The following is a 24,313-nucleotide window of genomic DNA, read 5'->3' on the forward strand; positions in this document are numbered from 1 at the left end:
CTCTAGCTAGTATGTTTTAGCACTTCGTTAGGTGTTACTAGCATGTGTTAGCATGATGATAGCATGTTTTATCACGTTGCTAGGTGTTGCTAGCTTGTGTTAGCATGATGCTAGCATGTGTTTAACATGTTTTAAATGATGAGATCATGAGATGATCTTTAGCATTATTGGAGATAAATCATTAGAATTATTTCACTTTTTCTCAGAAACACCAGAGGGAGAAAGAGAGGGAGAGATACATCACATGATGAAACAGACTATGAAGAAGCTGATAAAACACTGGCCCAGAGAATCAAACTTCTAGAATATCAAGAAGAGTCCATGGGTAACAGCTCCATGTTTGATCCCTCTAATCTCAGTGCTGACTCAGTGAACAGGTGAGATCCAGTATTGTATATTGATTTATGTTTTAAGGACTATAATGTCTCCTGTTCTTATTTTCTCTGTGTAAAAATATCCATCAGAGCGGACGTCCTCCCCATTGTAAGTGCCTCATGGTAACTTATTTAAAGAAAAGGAGGGACGAGTCCAAATAAGTTTTGTGGTAATCAACATTATGCCACAAATCCTGTCGATTGAACTTCACTTGTATTGAACCAGAATATTCCTTTAATGTCACAGGATAAATGAAAAGACACATCTTGCCCTTTTCCACATCTGTGCTGCTCTTACACTTTAGTTTAGAATACCACGAACACAAGCGGAGTGATACAAACAGTGACGTGTCAGAGTGCTGATGTTCTGAGACATCAATTCTCATGGAACGTCTCTCGTCCAATCAGATTCAAGAACTGGAACTATCTATTGTTTTAAAATAAATATAATGTTACAACAGATATCAAACATAAAGCATGTACATTAAACATACACAGTCTAAATATGACTACATGCTGACTCATATCAGAATATTCTTGTTCACGTAAACATGCTCACTCATTTATTTATTAATTAATTCAGTCTCTGACTTCATATTTGCATCACTAAAAGTCAGCATGCACTGATACACCGGACCATAAGCACAAACAAATGTTTGTCAGTTGATGTACGCATTTTCATTCTCACGTCAGTTTCAGACTTCCATCGTAATTCATTTGAAATCGTTCGTACATTTTATTAATGAGGCCTCCTGTCTGAACATTTGTGTGTTTGTGTGTGTGTTGCAAATGTACAAACAATGCAAATAAGATTCATTTTAGTATAAGTAGATTTGTCTATTTGAACTGCATATGTAAGTTTTAGTAAATATGCAAATTATGCAATAATGTATTGGTCTTTATATAGTTGTGTAGTTGTAACCAAAATACTATAGTAAATATAGTAATTAACCCTATTCTAAAACAAACATTTTTACAAGAATCTTAAATTAAGTAACTTTATAAAAGCTGTTTTATTCTACATGGAGAGGGTCTCCTAATGGGGGCTGCCATTTTGAGATCACATGATCTTGATAAACAGTATTGAAAGACCTATTATCAGATAATCCACTCAGTAAATTAAAAACTTAAATGAAAACTACTTCCTCTCTTTCTCTTAATTTGGAACTTGATCGAAGTCAAAAGAAACACTCAACTTTGTATAAAATCAACCTTTTAATGTCCCGACAATTACCTAAACAATGTGATTATGCCCTAGTTTCAGCTGATAGGCTCACTGATTTTTCTGAAAGGAAGAGAAGCAATCACGATGTGTTGCATGTTTATTTGAAGATACTTTCATTATTGTCTTCCTGCAAAACTGCTGAAATCTATCTTACCATGAAAATTACTTCATATACTTGGCACACACTCTTTGTCATCCTGTCAGTCACACTTTGCAAGTTTTAATACTTTTTATGTCAAACCGGTGAGAGTCGATACACCCAGACCGTTAACTGTTCTAGGAAGACAACATGTCAAAGAATTCAAAATCCTCAGGCTCTGGAGACATTAAATGACACTTACGTACTCAAGTTGACACTTTAAATGTCAACTTTGATGGATTTAAACTTTGATTTGGAGGAGGTAGTGTGGCTATTCTAAAAAACATCAAGTCTGCATCTAGAGATGCAAGGGTGCGCCTAATGTAATTCAAAATTTTACACTGACGCTATTGGACCACCTCTAGATTGTATAGACTTGGTCTTAAAGACACACCCACCCGCTGATGATGCCAATAAGAACATAGACACAACCCATGTTATTTGGTGGTGTGTTAACATCCAAGAATTTTGATTGAAGGTTCAGACCTTTATGTGTGATTGGGTACTCAAATTTTATTTAGCCCCAAACTCTGTATTTTAGGTGATGATGCGGTCATCAATATAGGGTATAGTCCCTCAATTGTCCCAAGTGTCAAAAGCTGAATCTCATTTATAGCCACTGTTAGGAAGAACTGAAATGTGCAGAAAATGCTGAGAAACCAAATAATTGTACAGTAAATGGGGGGGGGGTCTTAAGAAAAGTGGACATCGTCACTGTTCAGGACAAAGCAGGGACTCATGAACAATTATTACACAAACAGTCACTGATCATCGAGAAAGCAACACACCATATTAAACACCAAGAGAATATAAACTTCTGAACATCATGTGTGTAAATTCAGTCTGTCTTCTTCAGGGCAGTACTAAATAAATACAACATGCAATTTTGATGGACTTTTCTCAGTAGCTTCAGTTCAAACTGCAAGTTGAGTGGAGCGCTGAAAAGGGGCGAGGTTGAATAAGATCAATAATAATTAGGGCTGTTGATTTAACAGGTTAATCAAGCACAATTTATTAAAAATAAAAAGTACAATTTATCATGCCCCCTGACCATATGCAAATTCTGATTGAAACTTTGAGTGTCTCAATGTTCTTAGTTCCTCTGTTCTTCTTAATTCCTCTGCAGTGTGGAGAGAGCTGATCTGAACAGATCTGGGACGTCCGATCGGACAGAAGCAGTGGATGATGTCCTACAGAGACTCAAAGACACTCACAAAACCATCATGAAGAACAAGTATGAGAGTTTATTTGAGGGAATCAAACTACAAGAGAATCAAACCCTCCTGAACAGGATTTACACACAGCTCTACATCATCGAGGGAGAGAGTGAAGGAGTGAATGAAGAACATGAGGTTTTACAGATGGAGAAAAGTTACAGGACACTCCAAGACACTCCAATCAACTGCAATGACATCTTTAAACCTTTAACTGAACCAGGATGTGAGGAGAAGAGAAGAGAAAACATCAAGACTGTTCTCACTAAAGGCATCGCTGGAATTGGAAAAACTGTCTCTGTGCAGAAGTTCATTGTGGACTGGGCCGAGGGAAAAGCCAATCAAGATGTAGATTTCATGTTTGTGCTTCCATTTCGAGAGCTGAACTTGATTAAAGATCACCAGTACAGTCTTCACAAACTTCTGCTGGACTTTCATCCTGAACTTCATGATCTGTTCTCAAAGATTTATGATGAGTGTAAAGTTGTGTTCATCTTTGATGGTCTGGATGAAAGCAGAATTCCTCTGAAGTTTTCAGACAGTGAGAAAGTTTCTGATGTGACTGAGACTTCATCAGTGGGTGTGTTGATGTCAAACCTCATCAAAGGAGATCTGCTTCCCTCCGCTCTCATCTGGATCACCTCCAGACCAGCAGCAGCCAATCAGATCCCCTCAGAATACATCAACCGTGTGACCGAAATCCAGGGATTCAATGACCCTCAGAAGGAGGAATATTTCAGGAAGAGAATCAGTGATGAGCATCAAGCCAGCAGAATCATCTCACACATTAGAAGAGCAAGAAGCCTCCACATCATGTGCCACATACCAGTCTTCTGTTGGATCTCATCCACTGTGCTTCAAAACATCCTGAAACAAGACGACAGTGCAGAAATCCCTCAAACTCTGACTGAAATGTACATCCACTTCCTGCTCATTCAGATCAAAATGAGGAATGAGAAGTATGAAGAGAGAGATCCCGAGAAAGTGATTGTGAAACTTGCTGAACTGGCTTTCAAACAACTGATGAAGGGCAATGTCATGTTCTATGAGGAGGACCTGATTGAGAGCGGCATAGACGTCACTGACGCCTCCGTGTATTCTGGGATCTGCACTGAAATCTTTAAGGAGGAATCTGTGATTCATCAGAGGAAAGTCTACAGCTTCATTCATCTGAGCTTTCAGGAGTTATTTGCAGCACTTTATGTGTTTTTCTGTTATTTACACAAGAACTGTGAGGTTCTGAAAATGTTTCTGAGAGGAAAACACAGAACTCGATGTGAGGATGTTCCTCTGGATGTGTTTCTGAAGGCAGTAGTGAATGAAGCCCTGAAGAGTGAAACTGGACATCTGGATCTTTTCCTTCGATTCCTTCATGGCATCTCACTGGAGTCCAATCAGAGACTCTTACAGGATCTACTGAAACACACAGAGAACAATCCAGAGATCATGAAGAAAATAATCCAAAACCTCAAACGAGGTCAAAAACAAAACGTCAGTCCTGAAAGATGGATGAATCTCTCACACTGCTTGATTGAAATGAAAGATCATTCTGTTGTTGAAGAAATGCAGGTCTTTTTAAAATCTCAAACAAAGAAAAGTCTTTCTCCTGTACAATGTTCAACTTTGGCCAACATGATCCTGATGTCAGAGGAGGTGCTGGATGAGTTAGACCCCAACAAATACAAAATAAAATCAAGAGATGGTCGACAGAGACTCGTACCAGCTGTGAGGAACTGCAGAAAAGCTCTGTGAGTGTTAACATCTAATATTGTTGTTTAGAGTCATATGCCTGCCTATTAATTGGTGGAGGTGGTTGTGGCATTGTGGGCTAAAGCACAGAACTGGTAAGCAGAAGGTTGCCGGTTCAATCCCCACAGCCTCCACCATTGTGTCCTTGAGTAAGACACTTAACTCCAGGTTGCTCCGGGGGGGATCGTCCCTGTAATAAGGGCACTGTAAGTCGCTTTGGATAAAAGCGTCTGCAAAATGCATTAATGTAACATAAATGTTAATTACATAGATCTCGTGGACATAAAATTGCCAGTCCGTTCATAGTCCGAGGTTGCAGGGTTTACTAATATCATCTGGTTCAGCTGCCTACTGCTTGCTCATAACCAGATGATAGTTTTATTTAGTTATGTTTCATGCGGTATCAAATCTACTGGTGATAAATGATTTCAGATGAATACAGAATAAATAAAAAAGTAATACATTATTTGCCAGGTAGGATTTAAAATGTAAGTTACAAAATCAATAAAAGCCAATTTCACACGATCAGAATAAATAAACATTCCTAAAAATAGAAGACAAGTCAAAGAAATATACCTGGCAATAGAAAATGACACCGCAATTGTGCGGGATATCTGACTACAGATTCCTCGTAGAGAAGACTACACACAGCAATTGTGTGGGATATCTGAATTCAGACTCCCTGAGCTCTTTGCCAACCTTCCTTAAATATCCAGACAGAAAAAATTGTGTACCAAATGCTTTGAACAATGAGAATTTGGGGGTGAATGGGTTCTTTACTTCCTGGGTTTTAACCTTAACATACAGGAGATCATTTAAATTGTAGGTCAAAGAGGGGGATGGACTTCCAGAATTATGAAGAGTTTGGCAAAGACTTTATAACTTTGTAACCATTAGTTTTACAGACATGGGAAAGAGACCATTATACCAGTTGCACAGAGACATCCTTAATAATATAAAATACATACACTAGCATTCTTTGTTTTCACGGTATTTGTTATAGTTTTACGTATACATTTTGTGTCTTTGTATTGGTCTTAAATGGGCAGCAAGGTGATTTGCAATTTATCACACCGTGGTGATATTCAGGTGTAGATTTCAGATTTTGTGAGAGAGTTCTATGACAGTTTATATTCATAAATAATGGAAAATTGTCCAGGTGTTTCCCCTTTGATGTTCAGGAATAGTTGGCAAAAATGTGAGATGCACTTATTGTGAAATTCTGCGCCAATACCAATAGATGGATGTCTTTTGACAACTGCGTCACGTTTCACTGGGTTTTGAGCATCTTTCATGGGCGCGCAACATTTTTAGATGCTGTGTCAAGTTACAAAAACTTCTTCAACTGATATATTCGCGTCTTGATACTCCTGCGTTCTATTCTAATCGTTGTGGTGCGTTTTGCTTTTTTAGCTTGAAAACGCATCTGTCTGAACGGTAACTGGAACAAATGCTTTAGCCAATGGTTACATGAATGCTACTCGTACTCGAGAAAATAAATAAATGCTTATCTTGAAGTCGCCAGAATTGAACACTTTGGTGTTGGTATTATAGTACCACCTGTTGGATCTTCTCTGAATCTGCAGCTGGGTAGGCAACTGTTGTCAAAGTTGACCGCAAATAACCAATGCATATAAACAGATAAACATCGGCCACTGCCATTTGTGAATGACATCACTGGCCGATGGCAGTCAACTAGTCGAATGTCGGCCGATACCAATGTTTGGCCGATAAATCGGTGCATCCTTAGCAAAAAAGAATCTGCACACCAGGCCATAAAAGTTGCAAAAATAAAGGATAAAATGAGGTTCGAAGTACAAGATCCATTGATAAAAATATGTCTCAATGGATAATGGACTTTGAACCAAATGTTTCACTTTTGTAGCAACTTTTATGGCCTGGTGTGTGGATTCCTTTTTGCCTTCTTTGATCTATTTGAATGAAATCAACTTGCCCACTTAATACTTGTGACTTTATAAATTGACGCAGGACTTCTATTGTATTTTTCACTGGACTCCCTCTCTCATTCCTCACTCCGCTTACTCTCCCTTGAGGCGGCTGTGGCTCAGATGGTAGAGCTGGTCAGCTGCTAATCGCAGGGTTGGCGGTTTGAATCCCGGCCCACACGACTTTACATGCCGAAGTGTCCTTGGGCAAGACACTGAACCCCAAGTTGCTCCCAATGGCAGGCTAGCGCCTTGCATGGCAGCTCTGCCGCCATTGGTGTATGAATGTGAGCGTGGATGGGTGATTGGGACACAATGTAAAGTGCTTTGGTAACCTCTAAGGTTAATAAATAAAGCGCTATATAAGTGTAGACCATTTACCCTTGAGTTGATCACTTGACCCCGCTCACATACACATTCAATGTCTGTTCTTGTCTGTGTTTCCTCAGACAACGGACTCCCTAGTTTCGTCTAGACCTTCCAGTGTATATACTTACCTAGTTATTGTCCCCTTCAGAGTGTCGTATTGGTTCATCCTCCGTTTATTCCCCAGCGTATTGAACTCTCCTGTGTTGTTTACGTTTCCTGCATAGATCAAAGGACAGTTGTGAGTTCACCTATCATCTGTACCTCGCTATATTTACCTGTCTGGATATTACTCACCTGCTGTTTATATCTAAACTGTTGCTGGATATCCTTACCTGTTGTTTTCTTCTCTGCTACATTCTCCTGTTCATTAAACCACGCGATTGAGTCCTTATCCCTGCCTCAGTGAGTTTCTCCGTGACAGAACTCCATATGTCAAAATATCAAGGAAAAATTTGATTCTTCATGACATATGACCCTTTTAAGTTTAATATACAAAATGTGTAATTGTCATGACCATAAGTAATGTTGCTTGTCTTTATTTGTTTGCTGTACATGCTTCCTGTTTTTTAGTATGTCTGGCTGTAATCTGACGGTTCAGCACTGTGAAATTGTGTCATCAGCTTTACAATCATCAAACTCTCCTCTGAGAGAGCTGGACCTGAGTAACAATGACCTGCAGGATTCAGGAGTTAAGCTGATCTCTGATGCACTGAAGAAGAACAAACTGTAAACTTGAGATACTGAGGTATTTAATTTTCAATGAACATTCTCAACTGTCAGGTTGTATCCTCACAGCAACTATAAATGTAATGTTGATATAGATTTTAGATGTATATTGCCCTAGAGTGATACAAAATAATAATATCACCAACTAGGGTCCTGCCAGTGAATTTCCACCACTGATTGTACTTAACTCTTCCAATAATAAAAAAGTAATTTAAGTCAATGTTTTATGACTTTTTATGAATATTGTTGCTTACACTATGCATGGATTTTATGGACACTTTTAATATGTAAAATATATCTTTATTGAAAGTGTATCACTTAACATTAAAGACACAGTAGTGTTGTGCTGTTTTGTGGATTTTATTCTTTTGAGAGCCGTTAAGCTTTATCTCTTTTTTGTGACAATTAAGGAGATATTGTAGATATTTCTAATAGCCCTACATGTAAATAATATGAATTTCAGTTTGGTGTACCCAATATACTGCAGCTAAATGATAGGAATAATTTATTAATAAGGTAATTTATTAGATTTATTATTTAATTAAATGTGGCTTTAAAAAAACTGTTAACGCATTTACCTAATTTTAAAATTAAAATAATTTTTCCAGTTGTGATTTCAAAAACATATTTTATTAAGATTACAATTTATTTGATTATATTGCTTTACATTTGGAAAGTAAATAAATATAGCCTATATTTAATAAGCACATTTCTGCAAAATCATAAGGTTCAACACATTGTATCTTTTAAGGTATTAGTTGTGTGTAAATTAGATATTTCTGTTTGTTTAATACATTATCGCAGTTGATGTTCACTGGTGTGTACAGTAATACACCAGCTCCTCATAATACACACTTGAAACTAAAACCAGTATAGTCGGTTTGGTGGATTCACATGTCAGATAAATGATCCATTCATATCTGAATGAACTTATCATCTTAATCAGAATAAGATAATCAAATATACAGAAGATTACAGTATTACAATACTTATCTAGTTGACAGAGCAGACTGTCTTGTGGAGAACATATAGAAGATAGTAATGACAGTTTATGCAAGCTGTCAGTACTCAAGTATAATTAACACTGTAGAAATTATTGCTGGTAAAATTTACTGTAGTTATAATGTAATTCATTCTTTTTTCCTCAATTCTAAAATGTTTTATCCGTAAATATGTTGATGAGTCATGTTACTATTTGGTAAATTATTGTGCAGATAAACCGTTTAACAAACTGAATTCTTTATCTTGGAAGATTTTCATGATTTGAAATGTCAGTGCTTTATTGATTATGGTGGTGGTGTTTTTTTATCATGTTATTTAGATTGTCCAACTGTAATCTCACTGATCAATGTTGTGAAAGCCTGGCGTCAGGTCTACAATCATCAAACTCTCTTCTGAGAGAGCTGGACCTGAGTAACAATGACCTGCAGGATTCAGGAGTGAAGCTGATCTCTGATGCACTGAAGAGTACAAACTGTCATCTGGAGATACTGAGGTAATTAAGGGGATTTAACTGATTTGTATGAAATAACAGCACAAAGCTTCTTTACAATAATATACATTCCCAACTGCACTAAAATAAGCCCAGATTACAGTAGTTGTCATGCAAAATATTTAAGGATGACTTCAATCTAATAATAGCAAATTTGAAATGCAGAGATAAAAATCTGTTGTGGATCTTATTTATTTCTTTAATGAAATCATACATTTTTTGACAAATGAAAATGAGGCTTTGAGTGATAGACAGTCTCTTCAGTGGGTTGTACTGTTTGAATTGTTGTTGATCATTGAGCTGATAAAACAGTGAAAATTCACCTTTCAATACATTTCCAGTAAACAAAAAAACTCCTGAAATTGTGACCATTAGATTTGATCTAAGATCTTTATACAGTGCATGCCATTGAAAAGAATGTAATTATATCTCTCAGAGCCCCTCTGGCTAACATCATGAATATAATGCCAATATTAGTTATTTATGTGTAGTACAAGTCATGGTTTAAAATGATTAAACTTTATTTATTTAGTCGTCATCACTTGGAGACACAGTAGTGTAGTCACTAAGAAGGAACGGATCTGGCTGGCTCTGGTAACCTCTGGGTATGAACCCCGGGTTTGAAAAAATAATAATATTAGCATAGATGTCGTAAAATGTTTTGCTGAGTTATAGATTATGAGAAATGTTTCTGGTTGGTGCTTACCTTAAAAAAGCAGCCTAATTGTGAGTTAATGGATAAATTAGGTGTATACCTGGCTAAATAGACGAGTCTTTAGTCTAGACTAGATATTGAATTACTTTTCAATAACACATTTATGTCATTGTAATGTGTGGTCATCAGTCACTTTTACTCATTCATAATTCATCCAGCACCTTTCTTTCCTTGTTAAACAAAAATGACAAACTGACCGAATGACAAGCCTTCTCCTCTTGTTCAATCAGCCAGCAGATACTTTTTCACAAATATATTACTGATGCATTGATTTCAATCATGAACGAGTGTACCAGTACATTCAGGGTGGTTTCACACTTGTTTGAAGCATTTGTTTCAGAATTAATCCAATTATACACTAACATTTTTACAGTCCTTTTAAGATTGTTGCTTGTCAGACTGTATGATATGAACACATTTATATCAGCATGGCACACTGTTTGACATTGTCAGACTGTCCAAAAATCTTTTTTACTCACAGAATCAAGCATATATTAAAGATGCATCACAATTTGATCAACCACTAATACTTTCCCCATCTAGCTCCCTGACTCACTTTGAAACTGTTGGTCAGAACAGTTAGCGGATGTAGTCTCCAAGATGAAGTGTTACAGTTACAAGCTGGAAATTCAAACTCCATGCCTTTTTAAAGATGTTTTTACAGATATTATTTCCAGTGTGACAGCATTAGTTAACAGCTCCTTATCTAATGGAGTTGTTCCAAATCGATTTAAGCATGCAATTCTCCATCCTTTGTTAAAACATTCTCTTTGGATCCGGAAATACATATTAATTATAGGCCACTCTCCAAATTGACTTTAATTTCCAAGATCTTGGTGAGGGTTGTCCATTCACAGCTTTCCCAGTTATAATGTAACGAGGCAGGCGAGGATGGAGGATCTAAATTAAGCTTTTAAGAAAACAAAGATAAACAAGGCAACTCCGAACATAACAAAACAAAATACAGGGAACAAAGTATCGAGCATAGCGTAATACATGAGATGACTGACAAAGAAACCAGGGTAAACAAGGGCTTAAATACACAAGGGAAAACAAGGGTATGAGGAACACCTGGAGAAACAATCAGGGGGAAGCCAGTCATAAAAAGAAACTTCAAAGGACTACAAAATTAACAGGAACGGGAAACTAAACAATAATTTCAACATAAGTCTAAGCACAGAAACGGGGAATACATGACAGATCCTCCCTTTAAGGAGCGGGTTCTAGATGCTTCACCAAAAAATTGTCCATTTGGTGTAGGGGCAAGGGGAGCAAAGGAACAAGGTGAAGTCAGCTTGAGACCAAGGCGGATCTGGAGCGATGGAGAGCCAGGGTGACACTGCAGGCTCAGAGGACCAAGCTGGAGCCAGAGGTTCAGAGGGCTGAGGTGGAGCTGGGGGCTCGGAAGACCAAGGCAGAGCCGGTGGGAGTGAGGACCAAGGTGGAGCCGGAGACCAAAGAGGCCAGAGCAGATCAGGGGGATGGCCAGGAGACCAAAGCAGATCAGGCAGACGGCCAGGAGACCAAGGAGGCCACCTCAGGGTACGGACTGGGTCAGGAGTCCTGGGAGGCTGCCGCTGGACAGAGACAGGGTCAGGAGGCCTGGGAGGCTGCCGCGGGACAGAGACAGGGTCAGGAGGCCTGGGAGGCTGCCGTGGAACAGAGACGGGTCAGGAGGCCTGGGAGGCAGCTGAACGGCCGAGACAGGTCAGAAGGCCTTGGAGGCGGCCACAGGGCAGGGACCGGGTCAGGCGATGGAGCCGCTAGAGGAAGGGGGGACAGAGCCACTTTAAGAGGAATCTCTGGGAGGGTGGACGGAACTGCTGAAGGAAGAGTCTCTGGAGGAACGGGTGGAGCCGCTGGAGGAAAAAGACAGTTCAGCTCCACAAAGCACAGTCTTTAGTTTGCAATCAGTTAGGACCATACTTTGCAAATCTCTCCAGAAGAGAGATTTGGCATCAATGTTTGAAGTATAGCGATGCTTAAGTAACAGTGAAGCAGTAAATGGAAATCAACTCTCTTAGTTCCAGTCTTCTCAGATGTTTAAGCCATCAAGTAATCCATAAATGTACAGAACACAAACCCTCTATAAACAAAACATTCAAACACTCATTGTTAACAAAGTCAAAATACCTATGACAATTACTTACGGATGAGCTTAGAAATATAAAGTTCCTCAAACAGGGTAAAAAAAGGTCTAAACTTCTCCATGAAGGTATAGAATTAACTTCCTACCCTTTAATAGGTGAACTTGTTTCAATACGACTACAGTGGTTTAATCCATGTCTGTTGAAGAGATGTGATCGATTTTCCTTTTTCACTGTACCCCTTACCATTGCAGTCTGTAGACATGATCATGATTCAGTTGTCAGTTGAACTTCTGTGTGCTTGATGCATGCGCAGAGGGCTAGAAAGTGTAATCGAGCTTTAAGTGTAATGATGCATTTATTTCCTTTTTTAAGCAATAAAGTGTTGACTCCATTTACTTACATTGAATAGAAACATTCACATCTACATCTAAATATCTTTGTGTTCCACAGAAGAAAGTTTGAGACATGTAAGCGTGAGTAAATGATGAGAGGATTAGCATTTTGGGTGAACTATTCCTGTAAGACAGCATCACAATAGTGACTCCAAAAAACCTATAAATTTGTATTGATATTATTGATTTGATCAGTTATTTGTTGCAGCACTAGCTTGATCATACATGTCAAAGGAAAACACAAATTTTCCCTTTATGATCTCAATAACGTCAGTGTTAAAAACAAAGACTTATGAGGCCTGTTTGTGGATTTAAGTCTATTGAAATGTGACTCGAGTACATGTTGCTAAATCAATTCTCTATCTCAGCAATTTGACTGTTGATGTGTGTGTTTGTAGATTATCTGGCTGTATGGTGACAGAGGTCGGCTGTTGTTATGTTGCTTCAGCTCTGATTTTAAACCCTTCACATCTGAAAGAGCTGGACTTAAGCTACAATCACCCAGGAGAATCAGGAGTCAAACTGGTCATTGAGAGACTCGATGATCCACACTGCACTCTGGAAAAACTCAAGTATGTTGAATACTACAAATCATTGTGTGTGTGTGTGTGTGTGTGTGTTTCAGAGGGGATTTTGGGCTTTTGTTGGTGATCTCCACAAAACTGTTGGCGAGCGAAAATCGGGCTTAAAATTGTGTAGTGCGAACTGCATTATTTGTTTGAGCAGCTGGAAGCAGTGAAGCGCAAACATTTCAAAATAAAAGTCCCACTGTATTTCAAAGTTAAAGTGTCTTTAAAGTTAAAAGTTCAACACTATAAATCAAATCCCCCATAAAGTGCATCTGGAATTGAATAAAATTTGGGCTCTTGTATCTGTCTGGCCCACCCCATCACAGGAAGAAAAGACTAATTAAATGTTTTTTTATATTTATAAATAATTAATATAGACGAAAATTTTTAAAAATCTATTGTTAGATTATAATTTCAACGAATCAGCACAATCCAATATCAGTCCACCTCTAATTGAATCTATTTCTATAATGGAATTAATAAATCAGTTTTAGTGTGATATTTCTGTGGAAAACATGTCTGGAGTGTATGAAACTTGAATATATGGACTCTGTTTTACTGATCAGCATTATTAAGGTCATGTTGAATGTGCTCCTGTCTGTTTAAGAGTCTGTGATTCAGGATTGATTTTCACATTGTGTGTGTTTGTGTTTTATAGTGTGAATCATGGAGCAGAGATCAATATTACACCTGGACCACAAAAATGTATGTACACACACACATACACATACACACACACACACACATATACAGTGCATCCGGAAAGTGTTCACAGCACTTCACTTTTTCCACATTTTATTATGTTACAGCCTTATTACAAAATGTATTAAATTATTTTAACATGAAAAGAATTTGTTTGAAATCTTTGAAAATTTACTAAAAAAATTAATTAAAAAAAATCACATGTACATAAGTATACACAGCCTTTGCCATGACACTCAAAATTGAGCTCAGGTGCATCCTGTTTCCACTGATCATCTTTGAGATGTTTCTACAACTTGATTGGAGTCCACCTGTGGTAAATTCAGTTGATTGGACATGATTTGGAAAGGCACACACCTGTCTATATATAAGGTCCCACAGTTAACAGTGCATGTCAGAGCACAAACCAAGCCATGAAGTGCAAGGAATTGTCTGTAGACCTCCGAGACAGGATTGTATCGAGAAATATTTCTGCAGCATTGAAGGTCCCAATGAGCACAGTGGCCTCCTCCAACAGTAAATGGAGGAAGTTTGGGGAGAAGGGGGAGAAGGGCCTTAGTCAGGAAGGTGACCAAGAACCCGATGGTTACTCTGACGTTTCTCTGTGGAGAGAGGAGAACCTTCCAGAAGAACAACCATCTCTGTAGCACTCCACCAATCAGGCCTGTATGGTAGAGCGCCAGACGGAAGCCACTCCTCAGTAAAATCACATGACAGCCCGCCTGGAGTTTGCCAAAAGGCACCTGAAAGACTCTCAGACCATGAGAAACAAAATTGTCTGGTCTGATGAAACAAAGATTGAACTCTTTGGCCTGAATGTCAAGCATCATGTCTGGAGGAAACTAGGCACTGCTCACCACCTGGCCAATACCATCCCTACAGTGAAGCATGGTGGTGGCAGCATCATGCTGTGGGGTTGTTTTTCAGCAGCAGGAACTGGGAGACTAGTCAGGATCGGAAAAGATGAATGCAGCGACGTACAGAGACATCCTTGATGGAAAACCTGCTCCAGAGTGCTGTGGACCACAGACTGAGGTGAAGGTTCATCTTCCAACAGGACAATGACCCCAAGCACACAGCCAAGATAACAAAGGAGTGGCTACAGGACAACTCTGTGAATGTCCTTGAGTGGCCCAGCAAGAGCCCAGACTTTAACTCGATTGAACATCTCTGGAGAGATCTGAAAATGGCTGTGCACTGACGCTCCCATCCAACTTGATGGAGCTTGAGAGGTCCTGCAAAGAATGGGATAAACTGCCCAAAAATATGTGTGCCAAGCTTGTAGCATCGTACACAAAAAGACTTGAGGCTGTAATTAGTGCCAAAGGTGCTTCAACAAAGTATTGACCAAAGGGTGTGAATACTTATGTACATGTGATTTAAAAAAAATTTATTTGCAAAGATTTCAAACAAACTTTTTCACATTGTCTTTAGGGGGAATTGTTTGTAGAATTTTGAGGAAAACAATGAATTTTAATACATTTTGGAAAAAGGCTGAAACATAACAAAATGTGGAAAAAGTGAAGCGCTGTGAATACTTTCCGGATGCACTGTATACACTCACCTAAAGGATTGTTAGGAACACCTGTTCAATTTCTCATTAATGCAATTATCTTATCAACCAATCACATGGCAGTTGCTTCAATGCATTTAGGGGTGTGGTCCTGGTCAAGACAATCTCCTGAACTCCAAACTGAATGTCAGAATGGGAAAGAAAGGTGATTTAAGCAATTATGAGCATGGCATGGTTGTTGGTGCCAGACGGGCCGGTCTGAGTATTTCACAATCTGCTCAGTTACTGGGATTTTCACGCACAACCATTTCTAGGGTTTACAAACAATGGTGTGAAAAGGGAAAAACATCCAGTATGCGGCAGTCCTGTGGGCGAAAATGCCTTGTTGATGCTAGAGGTGGGAATGGGCCGACTGATTCAAGCTGATAGAAAAGAAACTTGCCTGAAATAACCACTCGTTACAACCGAGATATGCAGCAAAGCATTTGTGAAGCCACAACACGCACAACCTTGAGGCGGATGGGCTACAACAGCAGAAGACCCCACCGGGTACCACTCATCTCCACTACAAATAGGAAAAAGAGGCTAAAATTTGCAAGAGCTCACCAAAATTGGACCGTTGAAGACTGGAAAAATGTTGCCTGGTCTGATGAGTCTCGATTTCTGTTGAGACATTCAGATGGTAGAGTCAGAATTTGGCGTAAACAGAATGAGAACATGGATCCATCATGCCTTGTTACCACTGTGCAGGCTGGTGGTGGTGGTGTAATGGTGTGGGGGATGTTTTCTTGGCACACTTTAGGCCCCTTAGTGCCAATTGGGCATCGTTTAAATGCCACGGCCTACCTGAGCATTGTTTCTGACCATGTCCATCCCTTTATGGCCACCATGTACCCATCCTCTGATGGCTACTTCCAGCAGGATAATGCACCATGTCACAAAGCTCGAATCATTTCAAATTGGTTTCTTGAACATGACAATGAGTTCACTGTACTAAAATGGCCCCCACAGTCACCAGATCTCAACCCAATAGAGCATCTTTGGAATGTGGTGGAACGGGATCTTCGTGCCCTGGATGTGCATCACACAAATCTCCATCAACTGCAAGATGCTGTCCTATCAATATGGGCCAACATTTCTAAAGAATGCTTTCAGCACCTTGTTGAATCAATGCCACATAGAATTAAGGCAGTTCTGAAGGCGAAAGGGGGTCAAACACAGTATTAGTATGGTGTTCCTAATAATCCTTTAGGTGAGTGTGTGTATGTGTGTGTATATATACAGTGAGGAAAATAAGTATTTGAACACCCTGCTATTTTGCAAGTTCTCCCACTTAGAAATCATGTAGGGGTCTGAAATTGTCATCGTAGGTGCATGTCCACTGTGAGAGACATAATCTAAAAAAAAAATCCAGAAATCACAATGTATGATTTTTTAACTATTTATTTGTATGATACAGCTGCAAATAAGTATTTGAACACCTGAGAAAATCAGTGTTAATATTTGGTACAGTAGCCTTTGTTTGCAATTACAGAGGTCAAACGTTTCCTGTAGTTTTTCACCAGGTTTGCACACACTGCAGGAGGGATTTTGGCCCACTCCTCCACACAGATCTTCTCTAGATCAGTCAGGTTTCTGGGCTGTCGCTGAGAAACACGGAGTTTGAGCTCCCTCCAAAGATTCTCTATTGGGTTTAGGTCTGGAGACTGGCTAGGCCACGCCAGAACCTTGATATGCTTCTTACAGAGCCACTCCTTGGTTATCCTGGCTGTGTGCTTCGGGTCATTGTCATGTTGGAAGACCCAGCCTCGACCCATCTTCAATGCTCTAACTGAGGGAAGGAGGTTGTTCCCCAAAATCTCGCAATACATGGCCCCGGTCATCCTCTCCTTAATACAGTGCAGTCGCCCTGTCCCATGTGCAGAAAAACACCCCCAAAGCATGATGCTACCACCCCCATGCTTCACAGTAGGGATGGTGTTCTTGGGATGGTACTCATCATTCTTCTTCCTCCAAACACGGTTAGTGGAATTATGACCAAAAAGTTCTATTTTGGTCTCATCTGACCACATGACTTTCTCCCATGACTCCTCTGGATCATCCAAATGGTCATTGGCAAACTTAAGACGGGCCTTGACATGTGCTGGTTTAAGCAGGGGAACCTTCCGTGCCATGCATGATTTCAAACCATGACGTCTTGGTGTAATACCAACAGTAACCTTGGAAACGGTGGTCCAGCTCTTTTCAGGTCATTGACCAGCTCCTCCCGTGTAGTTCTGGGCTGATTTCTCACCTTAGGATCATTGAGACCCCACGAGGTGAGATCTTGCATGGAGCCCCAGTCTGAGGGAGATTGACAGTCATGTTTAGCTTCTTCCATTTTCTAATGATTGCTCCAACAGTGGACCTTTTTTCACCAAGCTGCTTGGCAATTTCCCCGTAGCCCTTTCCAGCCTTGTGGAGGTGTACAATTTTGTCTCTAGTGTCTTTGGACAGCTCTTTGGTCTTGGCCATGTTAGTAGTTGGATTCTTACTGATTGTATGGGGTGGACAGGTGTCTTTATGCAGCTAACGACCTCAAACAGGTGCATCTAATTTAGGATAATAAATGGAGTGGAGGTGGACATTTTAAAGGCAGACTAACAGGTCTTTGAGGGTCAGAATTCTAGCTGATAGACAGGTGTTCAAATACTTATTTGCAGCTGTATCATACAAATAAATAGTTAAAAAATCATACATTGTGATTTCTGGATTTTTTTTAGATTATGTCTCTCACAGTGGACATGCACCTACGATGACAATTTCAGACCCCTCCATGATTTCTAAGTGGGAGAACTTGCAAAATAGCAGGGTGTTCAAATACTTATTTTCTTCACTGTATATATATATATATATATATATATATATATATATATACACACACACACATTTCAATGTTGTTTCTAATGCCTGTTCTTGTGTTCAGATTTCTGTGATCTCACACTGGATCCAAATACAGCAAACACTAATCTATCTCTGTCTGAGGAGAACAGAAAGGTGATTTATGTGAAAGAGTGTCAGTCATATCCTGATCATCCAGAGAGATTTGATTTGTGGCCCCATGTTCTGTGTAGAGAGAGTCTGACTGGACGCTGTTACTGGGAGACTGAATGGAGGGGAACAGTGTTTATATATCAGTGACCTATAAAGGAATCAAGAGGAAAGGATGGAGTGAAAGTTGGTTTGGATGTGATAAAAACTCCTGGAGTCTGTACTGCTCTAATGACAGATTCACTGTCAGACACCATAATAACATCACTGTCATACGAGTCCCTTTAGTCAGCTCTAAGAGAATAGGAGTGTATCTGGACTGGACGTCCGGCACTCTGTCCTTCTACAGCGTCTCTGACATGCACACACTCACACGCTTGCACACATTCAACACCACATTCACTGAACCGCTCTATGCTGGATTTAGAGTTGACGATGATTCCTCAGTGTCTCTGTGTAAATAAGAACGATTGACCAAACTTTCATCTATGTAAATATACAGTACTTCCGAGTGCACTGACATCTGTACACCACGAGCACTTTGACCCGAGAAACATTTTCCCTGCAAATATTTCAGCAATCTTGACATTGTTTCATCATTACGACTGATCAATAAAGGAATAATCCACCAAAAATAAGAATTCTGTCATCATTTACTCACCCTCATATCATTCCAAACCCTTATGACTGACTTCTGTGGAACACAAAACGAGGAATTGTGGATGTCCTGTTCACTCTTTTAATACAATGGCAGCTGATAATGACTCATTTTAAAGCTTAAAAAGGACCCCAAAGTGTTGTAAAAGTAGTCCATGTAACATGCTCCAAGTCTTCTGAAGTCAGACAATCTGAAGTTTTGATGAGAAACAAGCTGCATTTTAAGTTATTTTACAGTAAAATCTTGAGTAAAATTTGAAAGTGAAAGCACTCATGAACATTCAAATTTGTGGGATGACAGAAGTGAAGATTTTCACTGTAAAATAACAGAAGAGTTGGACTCCGTTGACTTGGACCTGTATGAAACCCCCTAGCAACCCCCACAACACCCTAGCAACTGTGCTGAACACCTGAAAAGTAAAAGACTATTCTGCATTATAGCTGAGAGCTTTACACAGACAAACACACTCACATGTTCTTCAGAAATTGTACAAATGTAGTTTCTAGTTCAATTTCTCAGAGTTGGACTTCATTTTGTCCAAAATGCTCTGCTGTTTCAAAGGCAGTAGGTAACTTTAGTAGCGGGATTAATCGACAGTCTACTGTGAGAATGGTAGTGTGACCCTGAGATCGAGGAAGATCCATAACAAAATCTATGGCGATATGAGACCAAGGCCGTTGAGGTATGGGTGAAGGCTGCAGTAATCCAGTTGGGAGTTGCTTTGATGACTTGTTGATTTTGCATATTGGACAGTTTTGGACCTCCGGGATAGTATCTGCCTTTAATGTGGACCAACAGAACTGGTTGCGTACTAGCTGGAGAGTGGCGGTGATACCTGGATGACCAGAGTTGAGCGAAGAATGAACTCTGAATAACCCTCTCACGAAGCTGAAGTGGAACATAGATTTTGTCCAGCGGACTGTTGACAGGTGGTGGATCATTGGTGTGAGCGTTGGTGATCTCTGTCATGATGTCCCATTGGACCGGAGCGATGATCAGTGTGTGTGATAAGAGGGGTTCTTCAGTAGGGATTTGCAGTGAGTATTCAAACTGGCGTGAAAGAGCCTCGGCCTTGATGTTCTTAGAGCCTGGACGATATGTGACAGTTAAGTTGAAACAAGTAAAGAGCAACGGCCATCGAGCCTGTCTTGGGTTAAGTCTCTTGGCTGTACGCAAGTACTCTAGGTTCTGATGATTCGTTAGAACTATTCCAACCAATGGCACCACTCTTCTAATCCTGCCTTCTAATCCTGCAAGTAGCTCTCGGTTCCTGACATCATAGTTCTATTCAGCATGGCAGCGTTTGCATGATTAAATGCACAGGGAAATAGTTTAGGAGGTGTTCCGTACCTTTTAGAGAGTATGGTTCCGATTCCAGTGTTCGATGCATCAAGGTCAACAATGAATGGACTACCAGGATCTGGATGGTGAAGAACGGTAGCGTTGGTGAAACAGGTTTCAAGATCTTTGAAGGACTGGAGAGCAACTGGAGACCACATGAGTCTTGTACTATTTCTCTTAGTCACAAAAGTCAAAGGTGCGGCCACATTATTGAAGCCCCTTACAAAAGTGCGTGTAGATATTGGCAAAACCTAGAAAATGCTACAATTCCTTTTATGTGGTGGGATGTGGCCAATCCAGAACTGCTCTCACCTTGTTCTCGTGACCCTCTGGGCTGATGATATTTCCAAGAAACGAAACAGAGGTTTGGTGGAACTCACATTTTTCAGTCTTGGCATAGAGTTTGTGGGTGATGAGGCATTGAAGAACAGCTCGGACATACTCTTTGTAAGAGTTGGGGTAGATGAGTATATCGTAGAAGTATACGATTACCGCCTGATTCAGAAGATCTCGGAAGATATCATTATTTAAGGCCTGGAAGACGGAAGGACTGTTGGCTAATCTGAAAGGCTTCACCGGGTATTCATTGTTGTCTGTGCTGGTTGAGAAAGCTGTTTTCCACTCATCCCCCTCTCGAATGTGAATGAGGTTGTAAGCGCTGTGAAGATCGAGTTTAGTGAAGGACTTGGCAGTGCAAAGTTGTTCAAGGGCAGCTGGAACCAATGGCAGGGGATATCCATCCATCCATCCATCTTCAACCGCTTATCCGAAGTCGGGTCGCGGGGGCAGCTGCTCCAGCAGGGGGCCCCAAACTTCCCTATCCCGAGCCACATTAACCAGCTCTGACTGGGCGACCCCGAGGCGTTCCCAGGCCAGTGTGGAGATGTAATCTCTCCACCTAGTCCTGGGTCTTCCCGAGGCCTCCTCCCAGCTGGGCGTGCCTGAAACACCTCCCTAGGGAGGCTGGCCAGGGGCATCCTTACCAGATGCCCAAACCACCTCAACTGACTCCTTTCAACGCAAAGGAGCAGCGGCTCTACTCCGAGCTCCTCACGGATGACTGAGCTCCTCACCCTATCTCTAAGGGAGAAGCCCGCCACCCTTCTGAGGAAGCCCATTTCGGCCGCTTGTACTCGCGACCTAGTTCTTTCGGTCATGACCCAACCTTCATGACCATAGGTGAGGTAGGAACGAAAATTGACCGGTAGATCGAGAGCTTTGCCTTTCGGCTCAGCTCTCTTTTACGTGACTAACGGTCGCGATAGAGCGAGTGCAATACCGCCCCTGCTGCCCGATTCTCCGGCCAACCTCCGCTCCATTGTCCCTCACTCGTGAACAAGACCCGAGGTACTTGAACTCCTTCACTTGGGGCAAAACCTCATTCCCTACCTGAGTACGCACTCCATCGGTTTCCTGCTGAGAACCATGGCCTCAGATTTAGAGGTGCTAATCCTCATCCCAGCTGCTTCACACTTCGACTGCCAGCTGATCCAGTGAGAGCTGAAGGTCACGGACCGATGATGACATGAAGACAACATCATCTGCAAAAAGCAGCGATGAGATCCCCAGCCCACCGAACCGCACACCTTCCCCACCCGACTACGCCTCGATATCCTGTCCATGAATATCACAAACAGGATTGGTGACAAAGCGCAGCCTTGGCGGAGACCAACCCCACATGGAATGAACTTCGACTTTGTGCCGAGGACCGGACACAGCCCTCGCTTTGGGCGTACAGGGATTGGATCAGCCCTAAGAAGGGACCCCCCACCCCGTACTCCGCAGCACCTCCCACAGTCTCTCCGGGGACCCGGTCATACGCCTTCTCCAGATCCACAAAACACATGTAGACCGGATGGGCATACTCCCAGGCCCCCTCCAGGATCCTTGCGAGAGTAAAGATCTGGTCCGTCGTTCCACGACCAGGGCCGAAAACCGCATTGTTCCTCTTCAATCTGAGGTTCGACAATCGGCCGAACCCTCCTCTCCAGCACCTTGGAGTAAACTTTACCAGGGAGGCTGAGAAGTGTGATACCCCTGTAGTTGGCACACACTCTCTGATCCCCCTTTTTGAAGAGGGAACCACCACCCCGTTCTGCCACTCCTTAGGTACTGTCCCAGATTTCCACGCTAATGTTGAAGAGCGTGTCATCCATGACACCCCTCCACATCCAGAGCTTTCAGCATTTCTGGTCGGATCTCATCAATTCCGGGGCTTTGCCACTGCGGAGTTGTTTGACTACCTCAGTGACCTCCCCAGGGAAATAGAATCTGATCCCCATCATCCTCCGGCTCTGCCTCTACCATAGAGGCGTGTTGGGATTTAGGAGTTCTTCAAAGTGTTCCTTCCACGCCCAATAACCTCCTCGGTTGAGGTCAACAGCGTCCCATCTTTGCTGTATACAGCTTGAATGGTTCCCCGTTTCCCCTCCTAAGGTGGCGGACGGTTTTCCAGAAGCACTTTGGTGCGGACCGAAAGTCCTTCTCCATGGCTTCTCCGAACTTTTCCCACACCCACTGCTTTGCCTCCCTCACGGCCGAGGCCGCAGCACTTCGGGCCCGTCCGGTACCTTGCAACTGCCTCCGGAGACCTCCGGGACAACAAATCCGGAAGGCCTCTTTCTTCAGTCGGACGGCTTCCCTGACCACCAGTGTCCACCACGGTGTTCGAGGGTTACCACCCCTTGCGGCACCTAAAACCTTGAGGCCGCAGCTCTCCACCGCGGCTCGGCAATGGAAGCTTTGAACATTGCCCACTCGGTTCAATGTCCCCAACCTCCGCAGGGATGCCTGAAAAGCTCCGCCCGGAGGTGTGAGTTGAAGATCTCACGGACAGGGACCTCCTCCAAGCGTTCCCAGTTCACCCGCACTACTCGCTTGGGCTTCCCAGGTCTGTCCAGAGTCTTTCCCCACCCCTGACCCAACTCACCACCAGATGGTGATCGGTTGACAGCTCTGCCCCTCTCTTTACCCGAGTGTCCAAAACATATGGCCTCAGATCCGGCGACACGATTACAAAATCGATCATCGACCTTCGGCCTAGGGTGCTCTGGTACCACGTACACTTATGAGCATCCTTATGTTCGAACATGGTGTTTGTTATAGATAATCCATGACTAGCACAGAAATCTAATAACAAACATCCACTTGAGTTCAGATCAGGGAGGCCGTTCCTCCCAATCACGCCTTTCCAGGTGTCCCTGTCATTTCCCACGTGTGCGTTGAAGTCACCCAGCATCACTATGGAGTCCCCTACTGGGGCCCTATTCAGGACTCCATTCAGGGTCTCCAAGAAGGCCGAATACTCTGAACTGCTGTTCGGTGCATATGCACAGACAACAGTCAGAGTTTTCCCCACAACCCGTAGGCGTAGGGAGGCGACCCTCTCATCCACGGGGTAAACTCCAGCGTAGTGGCTCAGCCGGGGACTCGTGAGTATCCCCACACCCGCCCGTCGCCTCACACCCTGGGAAACTCCAGAGAAGAATAGAGTCCATCCCTATCCAGGAGTACGGATCCAGAGCCAAAACTGTGCGTCGATGTAAGCCCCACCAGATCCAACTGGTAGCGCTCCACCTCCCTCACTAGTTCCGGCTCCTTCCCCCAGTGAGGTGACATTCCACGTCCCCAGAGCAAGCCTTTGCTGCCCGGGTCTGGTCCGTCGAGGCCCACGGCCTTCACTGCGCCCATATGGCAGCGCACCCGACTCCTGCGGTTCCTCCAATGGGTGGTGGGCCCAAGGGATGTAGAGGGGGTTCCACGTTGCTTCTTCGGGCTGTGCCCGGCCGGGCTCCGTGACAAACCCGGCCACCAGGCTTCGCCGGCGAGCCCTCCATCTGGGCCTGGCTCCAGACAGGGGCCCCGGGCTTCCTCCGGGCAGGGTAACTCCTCCTCTTGCCGTTTTTTCCATGAGTCATTTTTGAACCATTCTTAGTCTGGCCCCTCACCTGAGACCACTTTGCCTTGGGAGACCCTACCAGGAGCACATGGCTCCAGACAACACAACCCTCAGGATCATAAGGGCACACAAACCTCTCCACCACGATAAGGTGCTGGTTCCCGGAGAGGT

The 24,313-nt window shown here is 42.1% G+C and overlaps 1 pseudogene; it reads left to right on the top strand.

Moving 5' to 3' along the window:
* LOC127632138 (NACHT, LRR and PYD domains-containing protein 3-like) overlaps window positions 1-18,870 on the top strand; it is a 29,421-nt pseudogene extending 10,551 nt beyond the window's left edge.
* The last annotated feature ends 5,443 nt before the right edge of the window (window positions 18,871-24,313 follow it).

The sequence above is a fragment of the Xyrauchen texanus genome, chromosome 38 (assembly GCF_025860055.1).
Source record: "Xyrauchen texanus isolate HMW12.3.18 chromosome 38, RBS_HiC_50CHRs, whole genome shotgun sequence".
In the NCBI taxonomy this organism is placed as follows: domain Eukaryota; kingdom Metazoa; phylum Chordata; class Actinopteri; order Cypriniformes; family Catostomidae; genus Xyrauchen; species Xyrauchen texanus.